This window comes from Lonchura striata, chromosome 1 (genome assembly GCF_050655825.1).
Source record: "Lonchura striata isolate lonStrDom1 chromosome 1, ASM5065582v1, whole genome shotgun sequence".
Lineage (NCBI taxonomy): Eukaryota > Metazoa > Chordata > Aves > Passeriformes > Estrildidae > Lonchura > Lonchura striata.
The window spans coordinates 9,332,812-9,351,470 of NC_140703.1; the positions used below are offsets into that span (position 1 = coordinate 9,332,812).

The 18,659-nt window shown below is 35.8% G+C and overlaps 1 protein-coding gene across 47 annotated transcripts in view; it reads right to left on the bottom strand.

The window, feature by feature from the left end:
• LOC144248939 (uncharacterized) overlaps positions 1 to 18,659 on the bottom strand; it is a 409,608-nt gene that overhangs the window by 195,224 nt on the left and 195,725 nt on the right. For 2 of the 47 annotated variants that reach the window (XR_014957927.1, XR_014957911.1), the window contains exons 5-6: positions 10,140 to 10,293; positions 9,737 to 9,781 (exon numbers count right to left, since the gene is read on the bottom strand). The exons of 44 other annotated variants lie outside the window; for them this stretch is intronic. The gene's annotated coding sequence lies outside the window, so the exon portion shown is untranslated. The remainder of the gene's footprint in view (positions 1 to 9,736; positions 9,782 to 10,139; positions 10,294 to 18,659) is intronic. One more of the 47 variants, XR_014957913.1, reaches the window with a different exon arrangement.

The following is an 18,659-nucleotide window of genomic DNA, read 5'->3' on the forward strand; positions in this document are numbered from 1 at the left end:
ATGTATAAAAAGATTTGCCTGCAAAGTTAAAATTTTAAAGAAACCCCTCCAACAGCAGTAAGAAGCCAACTCAAATGATATCTTGATTACTTCAGAGTATTACTCTCCCAACAGAACTCTTTTTAATGATATTTTTAAGGTCAGCAACTAAATCAATAAATAAACCCATAACAATAATGAATTTTAAACTTCAGAAATGCTGCAATAAGGATTATTCCTCTAAAATCTCTCTTTAATGTCTAGTATTTAAAATTGTAATAGCTGTTATGACTTTGATATTCATTCTAGTATGATATTCATTCTAGTTAAATGCAGGGTTAATTTCTTTGTGAAGAAGCAAACTAAAAGATTTCCATGAGGATTTACTAAGAAAGAGTTCATGGACACTTTTTAAATGTAACAAATAAAATTTAAGAAAATATATGACACTAGTGTTACCAGCACAGTATTAATTTTGCAGCATATAACTGTGAGAGTGCTTTACACTTCCTGCCTTCAAGATAATCCACTTTATTTGGTCAACAGGCACGGCCAACAAGATTGATAGAAGAGGGAAAGCAGCTCATGGAAGAATGTAAGTCAAGTTGAAATGTTTCTTTTCTACTCCTGACTTACTCCTCAGTTTGCACTTCAGCCTGGAGAGCAGCCCCAGACTGTTTCAGCTGGGCAATGGGAAGGACTTGGTCCCTGTGCTGAAAGTGAACCAGTTAAGAGCTGCCTTCACCTCCCAGGATGTCCAAATGGGATTGCAGCCAACTTCAGGCCTCTTTATACTGGTTTGAAAAACAGATCATTCCTAACAGGTAGTGACAGCTCAGTATATTGAAGGCATTGGTCAATAATATATTGCAATAATGCAACTGCAAAGACAGCTCTGTGAGGAACATCTTCTACCCTTGGTTTGCTAGAAAATATTTGTTTGCAGTACTAAACATGTATCCAGTTAGGAAAAGACAACTCTCTTATTCTAGTCTTTGAAGAGTTAGGCACCTGGTTAAGTCTAAATACTGTGATTCTCTTCATTTATGACTGGAATTTCTATTGCCATTATATACTGAGTGATACTAGCAAAAAAGTATATATTTTTAAGTTATAGAGCTATAGAAACACTTAATAAAATCCTGAGCTAATACAGAATTCATACCCACAACATTTTTCAAAATTTGGGTAACTTCATTCCAATCACTAGAGCTGGGAATGCCTTTCACCCAAAGCAAATTTTTTCAGTCAAGGTTTTAAACCTTTGCAAATACAGTTTACAATAGAAGCTGAAAGATGGAGTCCATCAAGTGCAAAATAATAATCAGAAGCAATGTTTTAGATCTAAAGCTAATGTAACATTTGCACTACTTTTGTGAGTCACAACATTAATACAGAATAGCCTCAATATTTCAATTGTACTTGAGTTCTAAAAGTAGATAAATATCCTAGGAATTTCCACAAAACTTTGAAAAAATAAATTTAAAAGCATTTCCTGCCCTTCTTCCACCAAAACCGTTCTGCATGGAATGAATTAACATTAAAAAATTTTAAAAATTACTTCTCTGATAGTTCTATCAAACAGAAATCAAACATGATGACACCAAGATAAAAATACAAAACACTTCTGGGACCATCCTTCCATCAGTATCCTGAAAAAACATTTTTTAGGTTTTATGTGAACCTTAATGTGCTCAAGTGTGACTTCTAAAATTTTTCTTGATGCCTTATTTAACTTAAATTTATATTTAAGCTATGAACACTTTTTTATTTTATACCTAACAACAAACAGTTTATCATCACTAGGACTGGGAGGGGGAATAGAGAGGAAGGGAGGAAGCGCGACAAAAAGTAGCAACTGCAAATTCAATTTCCAAATGTAGCACTACTATGTTCCTTCCTGTATTGAGTACTGCATTTTATTAGTCTTTATTTTCATATTAAAAAAAAAAAAAAGGACAAAAGATTACTGTAGTCTGAAAAATGCTATTTCAGGTAAACTTAAAGAATATGAATCACATATGACTGAAATATGAACATAATAGCTGAAATTACTTCTCTTCATGCATAAAAGAAAGTCTTGAGGCTGCAACTTCAGTGATTTAGTTAACTGTATGATTTATGAACAATTTTTTTAATGAAAAAGTCCACAAAACTGCTCCTCCTCAAACTAGACAGGCAGCAGAGGGATTTGCTCATTTATTAAGGATCATCTACCTCAGTATTCAGTTTTCTAGAACTCCTTTTTCATTGCTATGGGCCAAAATTTTTTATTTCACCATTTTGAAAATATATAAAAGGGGCATTGCCAGGATTGATGTATTCCTGACTAAATCTTATAAACATGGTATGATAGTCTATTACTCATCAGATTTACTTGTTCAGCATGGTGGTAGATACACAGAAAACGGTTCTGGAAATTAAGATCCTGGAAGACCATTCTGTAGACCATTGTCAAGCAGGCTCCAGATCACTAAGTCACAGAATAAAATCAAGAAAAATAAACCAAGTAATTTCAAATTTTAGTGGTGAAAATGAGAAAAAAAGGTTTCATTTGCTTGGCTTTTCAGTTAACTCATTAAATTTAAGTCTATTCCTTGCAAATCACAAAGCTTTAAAACTGAACACTTTGGAATTAATAGTACAAATAATTGCCAAACTTCGCAATAAATGGCAGTTCTATGTTCACAATGAGATTACACATTTTGGTGGAGGCTGCTTTACAGGTGAGCTTAAAAGTATTTCAAAGGGGAGGTTGTAGGTTCTTGCTGCACAAAAGTAACAGTCTTGTTAATGGAAGGGAATCAAGCAGAGGGTAGAAGGCACTGGTAGAACAAGAGGTGCCAAGTTTTGCAGCAACAAAACAGAAAATGTAAGCAACATACAGAGACTCAAGGTGGAGAGAAGCTGGAATGGTGAAGAAGCCTGTGGATGTAGGCGGCAACATTAAGAAAACATTTTTTCTAAAAAATTATGAAATTTTATGCTCAAGTGCTGAGAAAATCTTGTTTTAACCAGTTAATATCAGTCAGCATTTTATATGTTTGGAAATTTTGGAGATTTTGAATTTTGAGGTTTTTTGGGGGGGTTTTGTTTGTTTGTTTGTTTGCTTGCTTTTCATTTAAATTTACAATAAAATGACCTTACGATTTTTTTGGTGGAATACAGATATTTGCAAATGTTACTTATCTTTGAAGCTATATATTGCACTCCCCTTGATCTTCTAAGCAGTTAATATTTCATAATTAACCAAATAGTTTAGATTTCCACGTGCAATCCGTTTCTTTCCTTTCTAGATAGAAATTATGAGGAATAACTACAAATGTTAAATGTCCTACAGATATTTTTTCTTAACATTGTTTCAGTTCACTTATTTATTTTCTTTTTTGGTTCTTTAAGGAATCTTCTCCCTTCAGTGTGAATCCCTTAATAATTAGGTGGAAGATATTTTCATACAAAGATGTATAAAAGCAAACTGCACATGCAACTTCATGAGAATATAAAAAAGCCTTCCTTATTTTGCTATCAGTTATTTACTTATCAACACACACACACACCATACTGGAGAAATGTTTCTATTTTTACTGGAACGGAATGGACAAAACAAGAAAATATGATAAAGCATAATTCATTACTTGTAAATGTCAGATCAACAATATCTTTAACAGATACATGGAATAGTATTTAAGATTAGCTAGACTACTTGATCCTACATTTTTTTCTAGAATAGATGAAATTCCCAGATTTCCATTCTTTCTCACTTGGGTCCAAGGAAAACAAGAATTATATTGCATCAAATTAATCATAGTAAGTGCTTAATAGACAAATATGCTTGTTTTTTTTTTCCTTGTTGATGACCTCCACAGACTTTTCTTTCAACTCAGAAGCTGCTGCTCTTATTCCTGACTGTACTTTTGCATTGAATTGCCTCTTTTGCATCTTCATGAGCATTGCAAAGAAAATCTTGCAGCATGGCTGATAATGCTTGATTTCAGATTTGATAGCATTCTCATAGTTTCTTTGTGTCATCTGATAACATATACATGGAGAGTGATCTTGCTACTCATGAACAACAAAATACTTTATATTTTAAAGATTATAGAATAATCTTCTAATACAAATATGAATTTTGTCCCACATGTCTGTTGCTCTATCTACAAACCTACTTTTTGTATCAAAGATCATAATCACAAGAAATTGCCAATTAAGTGGCCATATTTAAGTAGAGAAAAAAAAATATTTCCCATGGAAGAAAAATTATACCAGAATTATGTTCGCCTACTGCTCCATTGCCAGTCTCTTATGAGTATACATGAACCTTTTCCTCAGAAACATTCTGGTTGATATTATCCCTAAAGTTATTTGGAAACTGACAATGGAGACACTGCTTCAATGGGAACAAGATCCAGAAGGATTCACCCCTCAGTAACACACCATAGAGAAGTGTTTTATAGAATATAGGATTTGTTGTTGTTCTTTTGAAATATTTAGAGCTCAGGCACTACTAAGAGCCTTCCCAAACTTTTCAATTTAAACAGATTTTTCAAGACACTTTAGCACATATTTTATAGTATGCAAGCAGTCCAATTAAGAAATGTTTAGAAGCTGTCTGAAAAATATATGAAAAAATAACAGTGTCATAGAACTCTTTCAGTTTGGAGCCATTTCCCCTTGGCCTGTCACTCCATGCCTGTAAATAGTCTCTCTTCATTTTTTTTGTGCCTTCCCTTCAGGTACTGGAAGTCCACAATTAGGTCACCCCAGAAAAGTTTCTTTTCAAGACTGTATATCAAAACCTCCCATTAAATCTGGAATTAATTTATTTCAGTCCATTTTTTTGGTTGCTATGCTTGCTATTCTTTTACTATGTACAAGCAACGCTACAACAAGCTTTGACAGAATGCCAGCTATTTTTACAGAGAAGAAGAAAAATAGAGCTTTTGCTTTAATTTTAACAAATGGAAATGAAGAGCTAAATCTAAAACAGTCGACAAAAGCAGGAATGAAAATATGCCTTTAGAAGCCTACTCGCTTTTTAGGGCTTACTTCCTTTATTTCTAAATTCTGAATCAATGTTTTGTGATGTTTAAGCTAGTCTTTAAGTTAAAGAAAAATACACAATCAAGTATTTTTTAACATATTAAATAATGTTATCTTTAGAAAAATCCCTTTCTATGACAAGACTAAGTATCATAATTACTTAATCTCAGTTTCTTAAAAGGTAGAAGGAGTTTGGACTTTTTATTTAGTAACTGTTTGATGTTCTCCAGTATACACAAGATCCTGTGTTCCACAATAATCTTGTGTGTCCTACTTCATAATGTTTTTGATATTATATATTTAAAAACTGAATGCAATCCTAACCAAAGTAACTATGTATGTTTCCACTTTATAAATAAGCAGACTGCTAAACTCAAGGTGTTAGTAAAATAATTTTTAGCAGAACGTTTTCATATTAATTTATAACATTGACAATGTTCAAAGAAACATTGGATCAGTCAAATGTTGGCAATAGGCTAATAGTTATCACAGCTAAGTTAATGTCAGCTTTAGAATGACATCAACGTTTCTGCTTCCAAAACTGATGATGCTAATCAAAATGTGGAAATCACACAGCCACCTGGGATGGATGGGAAAGTTTAGGCATGACATCCACAAAGTATGTGTTTCAGGAGTGATAAATTAAGGTTTTCAAGCAGCTGTAATGTTCTCAAGTGGGAAAAGCTGGTAAAAATCACATGAGGTGAAGCAGAGATCTCTTTCAGAACATATAATTGGGCTAAGGATAAAAACAGACAAAAACAGGAATTTGCTCTGAAAGGAAGGGCAACCTACAGGAGAAAAGCAAAAGTAAAAAGTGTGTCCATCAGAAGAAAGTAAAACAAAAACCTACCTTGGTATTATAAAGAAGGACTGGGTAGCATGAAACATTCTTCTTTCTAGAACAGTACCTGTAAGGCCTGAAGGGATTTGAATAATTTTCCCTTTTTTTTTTTTTCATAAAGAAAAGAATCTTTGTAGGAATAATTGTTTTGGAAGATAAACCAATAAGGTTAGGTAGGAGTCATTTAAACCCCAAAAGTATTTACTGTAGGTATATCTCAGAAAATTTTTAAGATTTTCTCCTGGGAAACCCAGGAGTTGTTGGCAGTGGATTCTAATGTGTAAGTTGAATTACATATTCAGTAGCTTGCAGGTAAAACTACTGTAAAACATTTCAAATTTGGCTTTGAGAAGAGATAAGATGAATACAGAGATTAGAGAATTTTGTTATAAAGTATTTGTACCTATGGAGACCTCCAGGACAAAAATTGGAACACATCAATTTCTATTTTGTCATATCATTTTCCATACTGGACAAAGCAAAGAGAAGGTGTTCTTGGCAGTGGAAAATACTGCCATAACACTTTGGATAATACTGGTGTATACAGTGGATAATAATGCCATAATTTTTTCCATAAAAGGAAAGAATTTAGAACATGTAATTTTTCCAACAGCATTTCTACAAGAGACAGACTACCCAACTAAGGGCCAATCTAAATCTGTGCAGCACATGTGAAAAAACAATTTAACAAACTGTACTACATGATGTTGTGCTATACCATCATGGGGCTGGCATCTACACATAGCAAAAGACAATTCATGTCTGTGATGGCAATTCAGGAAGCATTCAGTAAGGAGGAATTCAGGAAGCAAAGCTCTTCTCATTGAGGCTGAAGGATGATGGAAATTAAGGGCAAACTTTGTTTTACAGGTGAAAAAATGTAGCTATCCAAGATACACATAAGGTACTAAATACAGGGAATCAACCTAAGCCAAATGACCCCCTCCAAGACTGCACTCAGGCATGACCTCGAGCCAGTGGGACCAGAACAGAGCCAGACTGGAGGAACCTCCATTCTCCCACTGATCCCAACAGTGGGGAAAGCAGGATACTCAGCACCAACTGTTTCAATTTGCAGATTGCGTCCTATTGCTACTCACTACTTGCTAATGTAGACATAGACAAATTATATTTATTTGGAGACTGAAGGAGGGCTACATATGGAGAATTTCACCTTTGACAAGTACTAACTTCATTTACATTAACACCTGTCTAGACTGTTTTCCTAAGTATAAACATAAAAATCTCCTTAGTGTATTTGGGCCCTTCTTACTTAATTAACCATATGTGACGTAAAGTGATACAACCCAGTTAAAGGTATGTCATTGTTGATAGGATCAATTACAGTCAGACATAAGTATTCACTGCTTACACCATCTGTGCTGTATTCCTAAGTGCAGAACCTTGTCAATGGAAGTATACACATATTAACTGTATTCGCTTTTATTAAAAACCACCAATCTGGTTCGTCAGCTCCAGGCACTTTCTGTAAAAAAGTTGCAATATTATAATGCACAGTCACCTTCTCCTTCCAGCACACCATAGCTAGATAATTTGACAGGTTTAGCATAATATTGGTGATTACTCCACGTCTTGAATGATTTTATTCTTAACTAGTGGCAACTGTCCAAGAACCTTCCAAAATTCTACTTATATACCAGCCTGGGAAATCATTGTGGTCATGGTAGGGAAGTAAACCTTGCCTGTTACCTGTTTATCAACATTTTCTAAGGCTCCTGGTTTTCACTGCTTTTCTTCAATACTACAGGATCTGATACATTTGAGGAGGAAAAAGCTCCCAAAACTGTAATTCAAGCCTCAGAACCCTTCAGTTGCTATGCATTTATGCCTACAGACAAATACACACATGTAGAAATACAACTAATTTAATGTCTTTGATGTTAGCTGCAATGAGAATTCACAGCTAAACTAACACTCCTGAAGTTAATTAACAATTTCATGGATGATACTTGTACATAAAAAGTTATATGTGTTCAGCTCTATAGGGTTTGGAATAGGCCTTACTTTCATTCCTATCATTACTATGAGAAAATGATTTTTTACTTAATAACATAATTATAAGCAAGCAACATAGTCTCTAGATGTGTCAGGAAGGGGTTTAAAGGACTAGTTTGGAACATGGGAAAAAGCTACATAACCACACATGTTTAGAGATCAAAAGTTCTAAAATCAGGTTGAATCACAATTTACATTTTTTTCCCTCAGAATGAAGGCAAGAAATTGATGGCGTAAAATATATTTCTAATCAAGCTCCCTCCAAAGACAAAAACTTCAAGGTAGAATAGGAACCAGTTGCAATTAAAACTAATCAATACAGGTCACATGAGAAAGCAGGATGTGCATTTCTCTCTTCTGGAATATTTGAAGGCCATGCTTAATGATCCTCATGAAGAAAAGCAAGAAGGAATGAATAAGATGTACTTCTATTGCTATTGTTTGCATACTGGTTTTATATCTCTGTGTTTAATTTGGAAGGGATTTAGAGGCACACCCATGTAGGAAGAGTCTGGTCAGTTTAAAACTGAAAAAAATAAAAAGGCAACAAACAAAAAAACAGCTTTTGGCTGATAAGGACTTTTCCCTGTGTTTACTGTAAAGTAAGTCTAAGGACTTGGTCTCCTACGATATTAAACAGTGCTGATGAGGATACTGACCAAAAGTTAAAATAATATAGAAGAAATAACATTTTGGAGAATAATATAGTAATTGCAAAAGGAGAAAAGTTAAAACAATACTAATATAGGATTGGTATGCTTATTTCTTTTAAAAGAGCTGAAAGTAAATCACAATTTGGGATGCTGGAAAAGACATTTAATAAGGACATATTTATTTGAAATCTATAGAGGGGTGCCTAGAATATTATGATTGTGTATAACACTACTCCTGTCCACAGCACCTTTTAACAATAAAAGTAAAAAAAGAAATTTAATAAAACATTAGAAGTTCCTCTTTCACCCACCCAACACCATGTGTAGGCATTTTAATGAAGCCCTTTTTATGAAATGATGGTACGTGCATGATTCAGAACAAAAAAATTTAGAGTAATTGTCATAGAAATAGCTGAATTCACTTACAAATAACTATTAATTTTGATATTACTTTATATACTTTAGTAATGTTTTTATGCTATATTGACAAACCAAAACCTCACAAATGTCTACATAAAAGAGCCTGACATTCTCTTCTCCTATTACTGTCTATATTCAAAATCTCAAAATCTTACCCACTTTTCACTTATAATGAAAACCATACCTAACTTTTTCTATAGGAGCACAGATGATATGACTTTCATATTAATTGCTGACAGGTACACCTTTGAAGTATGTTTTGAATCTCATCTGGAGGACAAGGTTAAAGCAAGCTAAGCAGAGAGGTTTGCTGTGACACCACCAAACAACAGCTACATGACTATGTGGAGCTGTCAGAGTTGGCAGGTTCAAAATCCCAGTATAGAACCAAACAGCTTGCTTGATTTTTGAAGCCAAATAAATTACATAACAAGAATTTTGTTTGTGCTGGGAAAATGTTCTCTGTACCCTTTCAGGCCTTCCATGAGTATTTTTCAAAAGGCAAGCAGTAGCATATTTGTCTTGAGAAGACATTTTCTTACACTGCACATGCCAAATGCACACATCTGAAAGCAAAACTGTGCAGCGCAGGCACACAGACCTAACACATTATATAATGTGTTATTCTATTAGAGATGCTCTGTGGCAAAGGATGTACATAACACAGTCTATGCTGGATGGTTTCCGAAATGTACATTTGAATTAAAAGCATGCATTTGATGTAATTGCACCTGGTTTTGGCTCTGCACTATAATGTTTGCATGAAGGTTTACAGCTCAGATACCTGCTTGAAGCACCTCAGACCAGAGATGGCTATGAAGGTTTTAGGCTGCAGAATGAAGATAAAAGTGTTAGATAAAAGTCTCAGAAGTTAATAGTGCTTGCTGCAACGGCAAGCCTTATCACACTGCCTCAATCCTTCCTTTTCTCCTCATTAAAGACTAATTGGGATGTAGCACAGCATTTGTACAACTGCAGTAATTTTGCCATCTTGTTCTAGGAAACAAACTATGAACAAAGGAAACTAGAATTCTACTATTCCTTTTCAGGTTTTTACACCTCTTAAAGGAGCCACAAATAACAATTCAAATAGCAACTACTATGGCACACCAGCTGCAACACTTTGAAACTAATTTTATAGGAAGAATATATGATTAACACAATAAAAACTAAAAAAGAGTTCTTACAGGTTATGGCACCAGCCTTGAGATGTAGATTGAAACCCTCATTCCAGTCCAGACAACAAACCAGCAAGGTACCAACAATTTCCTGATGGAGTTTAGGTACTTTGAAGATCTCTGCTTTGGTGCCTTTCTTTGTTTCTTTCTTTTTCTGCCTTTTCTGTAAGTCAATAAAATAGGTCTAGTAATCCTGTCCTACAAGTTAATGTAAATAGAGTTGTAAAAAATGCACAAATAGCTTAATTAATGCAAAATAGGCAACCTCCAACCTTCACTGAAAGTCTAGAAGAGAAAGCACACAGTAAATTGCCAGGGCACTCTGAGAAGGCTTTAAAACATTTTTATCAGTAGTCAATTGTCTCTTTCACTTGTTTCCCTCAGATTAATTTCTGTCATTCTACCTTTTTCCCCTAGAAAAGAAAAAAGACTCTTTGCTCCTAGTCTCATGCACGTATCCAGGCTGACATTGCTCATTTCAAACAGCAGCTTCCTCTGTGACTGTCATTATTGCTGCTTCAAGTTTTCACTATGCTTGAGTGAAGCATCCTATTTTCTATTTTCGTTCTGCCTCTTCAGCACTGTTCCTACCTACACTTTTTAAACACTATATCCTCAAAGCTTTAACACACACAGCTTCAGATGACCCTCTTGTACTCAACACAAAGTTCAAAGCTGAGATATGTTTCCAAAGTCCTTCTGGACAATGTTTGTCATCTGTGAAAACACTGAGGGGACAAAGGATAGGGAACAGATGACAACTAAAATTGGAACAATACAATATTAATAAAACGCAGCGATCCAGAATTCATCTGCCATTTAGTCAGTCAGTCTCTGCATTTATGTCCTCAATGCCCAAAAGCAGAATAACCAAGAGTCCTTTCCTCTTTCTCACTGGAGGTGACTGCAGCTGGCTGAGTCCTGCAGTAACTAATGCCAAGGTTTCTAGGATGCAAGTGACCTCACTCAAATGTAAATCACAGCTCAGCACAACCATGCAACAAACTAAAGAAATGTTTTACGTACAATTGGCACCTTATGTTGGCTTTTCACAGTTTGTATTGTCTCCTTAGCATGGTCTTTATGCTACTTGCCTTCGAGAGCAAATGTCTGGAAAATTACGGAGAATACAGAACTTAATCCCAGTTATTTCTACGGAGCTGTACTGAAAATCTGCTTAAATGTAAGGAACACAAAAACATCAATGAAGCAGCTGAGACTGCTTTTGCTTTGCCACAGTGGAATAACTTCTTGGATGCTGAGAGTGAGTTTGGATAGCCAAGCAATAACAAGAAACAAAGTAATTTTCTCACTCTTGCCAAAAGTGGATATTTTGCCATATTGGATGGAGGGGAGAGAGGGGAAGTGAACCCAATTGTTTATATATAGTTTATGTATGTTTAATATAAATGAACAACACTCAAAGTTTTGGTACTGGTCTCTTAGCCTCAGCTTTAAACTTTTCAAATATAGTTAAATGAAACCAAATGCAGTTAAATGAAATTGAACTAATTTCTTATAAAACACTGAATTCTTGTGCTTTTTGTGGTTATCTGGTATTCACTTCCAATAACTGAAGCCAACGGATCTGGAAAATTAGCTTTGCTGAAAATAGACAAGCAACTCTTCTCTAACATTTACACTAACATCTTCTGGAAAAAAAAAAAAACAAACAAAACCAACAAAACAACCAAAATCCCAAACCTAGCAATCTTCTGTACTCCATTTGAAAGGATGAATAAATGTCAGCACCAGGCATTTTCTACATTCTGGCCAGCACTGGCTATCTACATGAAAACATAAAATTGCTGGTAAATCAGATGTCTGCTTACCTGCTCAGTTTTTCCTTCAAATTGCCACCAGGTCCTGACCCACATCTCACTGTCTGTGCCATTTCTAACAGCTCAGAATGAAGCTGATTGCAAAGTCAATGCCACAAGGCTTAAAATCAAACTACCTCACATGCCTTCTCATTAATCATTATTTGAACTTACTTTTTACTCTTCAAGAGAACAGCTTTCCTCTGGAAAACACTTGTCTGGTCTTCAAAACATCAAGAAGGGGAGTGTTTTAGTCTGTGTAAATATTTCTTAGTTTATGAAACAAGTATTGATGGATTCATTTTTTTATTAGATGTCTCTCAAACCCCACCTGGTTTCCAAGATCAATCAAAAAATGAACTAGATGTCATTCACATCACTGAAAAAGAAAACATATGCAACACTTCAAGTCTGTAAAGTATACATGGAGACAGCCAGCTTGCAACTCACACTCTCATGCCATCCACCATTATATTTAATCTTTTAGAAGAAACATTCCTCTATTTAAATTAAATGCACTACTTTTCAGTTATCTCTCTGTGAACATCTGGCCATCAACTCAAGCTGTGCATCACTAAAACAAAAATGTAAAACTTGGTCTCACAGAAGTCCTTTCCATAAAATCCTCTTCAGTTTTTCTAAAACCTTTAACAGCTGGCCTTCACTGATAGGACTAACGAATTTCCTTCTGTGCTTTTTAGGTAGAATATTCATGTAATCAGTTGTAGGTATGGCCTTTCCCATCTATACCTTCAACCAAATGTTCCAAATTATGTCATGTCATCCTTTTCTGGCTTGAACAAACATTTATGCTCAGACCCATCTGAGCTTTTCTCTATGACTTCACATGCTTCTCATCATCCTAGGGAGTTGCAGCTGTAAAAGCACCTTTACCTATGTTTTGGCCTGCTATCACTTTCTTGGTCTCCCACCAGAGATTCTCTCAGCAAAATTACATGTTTTTTAACATTTTTATTTACCATAACTATAAAAACTATGAGAAAAGCTGTGCCAACTGCTCAGACTGCTTATAATACTAGCCCATGGTTAGCTGTGCATCCTCTTCCACCTACATTTAATTATTATTTTGATTACATTTAGATCTGTCTCTTTTCAGAGCTCTATATTCAGTAGTCTGCCATGAAGAGATCTTCAGCAAAATCAGACAATCAAATTTTCTCATATTTTCTGCACTATGACCTTTTTGTGAATGAAATGAAGGAGGAAAAGCACCTAACTTTGGTTCTAAAATATTTCAGTTTTTCACCTAATGTCCTACTCTTTTAATGGTTCCTCATTTTTCTCCATGACCTATTTCCTGTGTCAGTCTTCATTTTGCTTTTGCAAGGTTGGAATGGCAAGTCAATAATAATTATATAGATCACTCTGGAATGAGGCAATGATATCTCCATATATACCAGTGAATAAAGCAAAAAAACCCAATAAAAAATGATGAGGCCTTTACTTGTAGAGATTTAATAGTGTGCTGATGTTAGAGCCTATATATGTATGAACATGTTGACCTTGAAATCATACCTTAAAAATTATTCTACTGACACCCATTACACTACAATGATGCTGATTAAATAATAAAATTTTAAAGAATATTCAGAAATCAAAATACTAAACTTTCCAGTAAGGATCATAACCTTCATGGAAGACTTGAAATCACAAAAAAAAACCCAACAAAAAAACTTGTTTTCTTCCAAATTTTCATTTGATATTGTATTCAGCAATAATTTCTAAGACATTGTCAAAATGAAGCCTTATGGCAAAGTTGATGAAAACCACAGATTCCAAAGGATACTGGAATAGTAATTATGTACAGGTAAAATTTAGATTTTATATCCAAGCCTGAGTACCAATATAATATTCATGAGAAGAAAAATGATACATTGAAGCATTCAATACATTAACGAAATTTACAATATAATAAATGTTAATTTTCAGATGTGCCTGTTTATAGGCTGTTTTCTGCTGCTGAACTTTGTGACCTCAAAGTAGCTTCAAAATATGAGGTTTTCCTATTTGATACATGGACACATTAATATCTACTTCATATATAATATATGCATATATTTTATTATGATAATACAGTTTTTAAAACAAACAGACAATCAAGAAATCATGAATTGTAAGTCTTGGTTTATATTCTTATTGCAAAACAGTCTTTCCAGGACAATATATAATTTACAATCTAAACAGGCATTGCTCAGTGCTCAGGAACGACTGTTGTCATTGTCTAAATACCTTTTAAGCACATCTTTTTGGTCTTATTACTCCTTTACTGAAGATAAATTTTCAAATTACTTGAATCTTCACATGCAATTATTAATTTCTGAAAGTTGTTTTTTTTGGCAAATACTGTCCTACCCAAACACTCCACAAACCTTCTTCACTTTAGATGGAAGAACACTGCAGTTTAACTAGCAGAAAACTATCAAGGTTACTTTATTTTGGGCACCTGAAACAAACTTCTCATGAACTGATGTTTTTCAGAGTAGCTATTTCTGTACATTCAAAACACATTCCCCCTCTTTTCTTTTGCTTGAGTCATAAGAATTTTCAGGTGTGCACTGGATATGACAAGTTCCTCCCTTAGGTACTCTGGAAATAAGGAAAGGGGCCTCTCACTTAAGAGTCAACTTGGTGATCCTCGTGGAGCCCTCCCAACTCAGAATATTCTGTGATTTTGAGTGCAGGGAAAGACATGCAAAATAAAAACTTAAAGTACATAAAATATATCAATTCTTCATCTTCTGTTCAGCAATTTTAAAGCAGTACATAAAGAAAATACTGACTTGAAGGATAAAGATAATTTTAGATTAAGATGCAAGACTAAAACTCAGGTAAAATTAAAGTCAGATGTGTTGTGCACCCCTCTCTAAATGGAAGGACAACACATTGGGGAAAGGAATATCATCATGGTGACACGTTATTGAAACTTATTTTTCCCAGAACTTAACCTAAACCCCTCTGTAGAAACCAAGAGGTGCTTCTTGAATTCAAAAGTGCTTCTTGAATTCAACTAACCTGAACAACTTAAGATTTGAAGTTCCCTGGATTTCACAGGAATAAGAACAGCATGAAATACAGATAAGTTTGTTTTACTTGAGATATTTGTTCAAGAGCAGCCAAAATTGCTTAGTGTCCTACACTAAATTACTTTTCCACCCCAGAGAGAGGGTGTTCCCTCTAAACCAGAGATGACGATATAAGGATTTCAGAAACTATTGTTTGCATTTTACTGATCTTCAGATTGCTAGCACAGAGTTTTCAAATAAAGCACTGATAGTCTGAAAGCTCTAAGATATTTAAATTAATTTTCTTCCAAAACACACAAAAAAGAAGCATTAAAATATTTAGTATTCTATTCTTTTTAGTGCCTATAGCATCAGTTCATCAAAGTACCCTCAGTAGTCTATTATGAACTAGAAGTGTCTGTCACAGTTGGTTCATTTCCTTCTGCCCTTAGGGGGAAACTAAATATAAAATATCATGCTTTTGTAAGATTTCTTCTATTCTATTATTTTAGCAAACACATATACATGCTTCTATGGTTGTGTCACAGACAAAGCTATATAAAAGAACTGTGCCTTGGACTTGAATTTCTATAGGAAAGTGGCTCCCAGCACCCCAAACAATCCTTAGAAAGGCTAAGGAGACAAGCTTTATGAAGAATCAAAAGTGCTCCAGTGTACATAAACTGTGTTTAATACAGTGATTTTCTACCTCAAAATTAAGGTAATTTTTTTTAAGTAGCTCCAGCCACTCATCATCTTCAAGATAAAAAGTATGATCTCATCCTGAAATCTTTATTCTTTGGGAAAATCTTGTCTTTAGAAGGCTAGCTTTCATATAATGAAATCAGAGAATAAATGAGTTTGGAAGGGATATTGAAGTCATACCATAGAATGGCCTGTGTTGGAAGGGACCTGAAGGATCACGTCATTCCAACACCCCTGTCCTGGGAAGGGGCACCTTCCAGTACACAAAATTGCACAAAGCTCCATCCAGCCTGGCCTCTAACAGTTCCAGGGGTGGAGCACCCACAACATTTCTAGGAACATGTTCCAGGGTCTCACTTAACCCACAGGAAATAATTCCTTCCTAATCTCATCTAGACCTAATCCCTGTCAATTTGAAGCCATTCCCACTTGTCCTGTCACCCCAGGGCCCTCTCCATCTTTTCTTTAGGCTACCTTCAGATACTGGAAAACTGCAATTAGCTCACTCCAGAGCCTTCTCTTTTCCAGGCTGAACAATCCCAGTTCTCCCAGCCTCTCCTCCCAGCAGATCTCTCCATCCCTCTGCTCCCCTCGGTGCTCCTCTGGCCTGGCTGCAGCAGGTCCCTGTCCTTGCTGTGCTGGAGCCCAGAGCTGATGCAGCCCTGCAGGTGGGGTCTCAGCAGAGCGGGGCAGAGGGGCAGAATCCCCTCCCTGCCCTGCTGCCCACGGGGCTTGGCATGAGCCCAGCACACGGCGGGTTCTGGGCTGCCAATGGCCAGGGCATGGCCAGCCTCTCCCCACCAGCACCCCCAGTCCTTCCCCCAGGGCTGCTCTGGGTCTCTCCATGCCCAGCCTGGATTGGTACCGGGGCTGCCCTGACCCAGGAGCAGCAGCTTGGACTTGGTCTGTTAAACCTCGTGAGATTCCCATGGGCACTTCTTGAGCTTGTCCAGGTCCCTCTGGATGGCATCCCATCCTTCAGGTGTGTCACCCACACCCCTCAGATTGGTGTCATCTGCAAACCTGCTGAGGGGGCACTCAATCCCTTATCCATGTCATTAATGAAGTTCTAAGAGTCATCTGAAGCAGGCCTGAGAGCAGGCTTCTCAGCAGCTTATCTAGGCATATTCTGAACGCTTCCAAGAATGCATTTGTATAAAATACAAATATCACATCTATCAATCAGAGTGTTCCTGTAAACGTGCATCCACATTCCTACAGATTTTCAAAGGTATCTGTGGTCACTATGGTGCTCTGTTTTGATTTCCTTCATAATGAACTCAAAGAAGTTGGACTCACTCATTTCTGTACCAACTTCTCATTGGGTAAGGATATTTCTATAATGTTTTGATTTAAAGAAGTGAAATTTGAGATACTTCAATTCATTCCAAACTCTGACTTTATAACTCATATCATATAACCTTAAACTCTATCCCACCCTAACAGACACTCTAGAAGATGCTCATTTTTGGTTTAGAAGATACAGCCTCCTAGATTTGTCTCTCATTACTTCATCTTTTCCTACAAAACCTTCTCTTAAAGTTTAGCTATCCTAAATAGAAAGTGCAATTACCATCTAGCTATCAAATGGCTTATTAATCCCTGGTAATTATAAATAAATATGTGAAGCTATCCTGGGGTGGGGGGTAAAAGGGAATAGAGAGGGGGAAATGGAAAGGAAAAAAGAAAGGACACCAGTAGACAAAAAGAACAAGATACTACAGAAAGCTTGCATCTTAGTGTCACCACGGTTTCAAAGAATGCTTCACCATGGGTCATTTTGTGAACAGTAGTGAAAGTAAAAATCAGACAGTTTTCTAATCAAGAGCTAATCAACTTAGGTGCTCCTTTCATACAGCTCAAAGTAAGCTTTATGTTGAGTTGAAGGCTAGAAGAGAGAGCCAGGGATCATTTTCCTTCTGAAAGCTGTTCACTTTTCTTCCTTGCATAAACTAGACTGAGCCAGAGAGAGTTCCTTGCACTGGATGGTTCAAGATGTGGGCTTTTCCAAACATTTAATATGTGCTCATGTAACCACCCAGCACTCTTACTGTTAAACCTTCCCAGTATGAACCTTGCTATTTGAGTTTCTGTCTCCTTGAAAAACCATTAGGCAATTACATTGCAAAGTCATGAAAAATTACTTCCTCTAAAACTTATGAAGAAATCAGACACCTGCGTGTACAATGTAGTCTTAAAAGCAAAATGACATGATTACAAGGTCAGTGGTTTTTCTTTTGACAGATGTTATCTGGGCAGGATTCTGGCTCCTAGAGAGTGAAGAAAAAGGAAAAAGACAGGAAGAAACAAAAGCCAGTAATGGGCAGCAAAGATCAAATCAAGTGAAAAATATTTTTAAAGAAAATATACAACAATTATGAGGGATGGGAAGCATAGGGTGGCAACATTTAGTTAACCCTTTGAAGAGGAATCTAATGTTACTCTGCCCCTGGGGTTTGACTGCACCACTATGCACCCCATGGAACTCTTGCATTCCCCTAACTTTTCCTTCACTCTGAATATGCTGGTTAAAAATATACTTTTGATACAAAGCTAACAGAGAAAATAGCAATTTGTTCTGCATGTTAAGAGCAAGGGACCACTTGTAGTGTTCTCCACCAGGAGAAAACACAGCATACGGGAAGAAAAAAATATATTTAATATTTGTACATAAAGTAGATCTAGTCTTGTTTGGAATCTTCAAGACACCATAATGATGAAATAAGAACAAATTCTGAACACCAGTTTTTTATCCTATATGGTTACTGAGAAATTTGTTACTGCAGATAGACATCTGATACTGTCTGCCACAACTGAATCTCACTTCTATTACCACTTCACATATCATTCACTTCACTGACCCTTATATCCTAGGTAAGAGTTTTAGCTCAGGAAAACCTAATCAATTTACTATGCATAAAATGCCCCACAGACTCCCCTGATGCTCTATTCACACAATTCCATTCCCATTGGGCTGATCC